Here is a 758-nt window from a genome sequence, read left to right on the forward strand (position 1 = left end):
AGAGTGTCCATTTCTATCATACCTGCGTGACGTCTCGTATTACCTCTTTCATTGGCCCATTGGTAGTTATTTGCGGCCATTTCTTCTATCAAATTCTGAGCTTCTTGGGGTGATTTACCCATTAAAGCTCCACCTGCGGCTGCATCAATAATAGTTTTAGTGGAGAAAGATAAACCATTATAAAAGGTTTGTATAATCAGCCATTCGGGTAGTCCATGGTGTGGACATTTCCGTAACAAATCTCTAAACCTTTCCCATGCTTCATATAATGATTCTCCTTCCATTTGACTAAAACTAGTGATATCCATTCTTAACTTAGCAGTCTTACCTGGTGGAAAATACTTATTTAAGAATGCTCTTGATAGTTCATCCCATCCAGTGAAAGTATTAGGAGCATGAGAGTGTAGCCAAAGTTTGGCCTTATCTCTCAATGAAAATGGGAACAACCTTAGTCTTATAGCATCATCACTAACTCCATTCATTTTAATTGTATCACAAATTTCCAAGAATGTAGCTAAGTGTGTATTAGGATCTTCTACTGCATTACCTCCAAATTGAGATTGTTGAACCATTTGGATAAGTGATGGTTTAATCTCAAAGTTGTTAGCATTTACCGTAGGCCTTACTATGCTTGTTTGAGATCCTTGTGTTCCCGGTAGAGCAAAATCTCGTAGAACTCGCCTATTTGCTTCATTTTCAGCCATTTCTTCTTCAAATGGTAGTTCTATCAAAATTTCCTCTATCGGTTGCCAAATCTC

At 37.9% G+C, this 758-nt stretch overlaps 1 non-coding gene across 1 annotated transcript; it reads left to right on the forward strand.

The window, feature by feature from the left end:
* Positions 1-210: 210 nt before the first annotated feature.
* LOC113778934 lies at positions 211-317 on the forward strand. Its single transcript, XR_003469399.1, has one exon. It is a non-coding gene; the product is annotated as a small nucleolar RNA R71 (small nucleolar RNA).
* The last annotated feature ends 441 nt before the right edge of the window (positions 318-758 follow it).

Source organism: Coffea eugenioides, chromosome 7, assembly GCF_003713205.1.
Source record: "Coffea eugenioides isolate CCC68of chromosome 7, Ceug_1.0, whole genome shotgun sequence".
NCBI classification, from domain to species: Eukaryota; Viridiplantae; Streptophyta; class Magnoliopsida; order Gentianales; family Rubiaceae; genus Coffea; species Coffea eugenioides.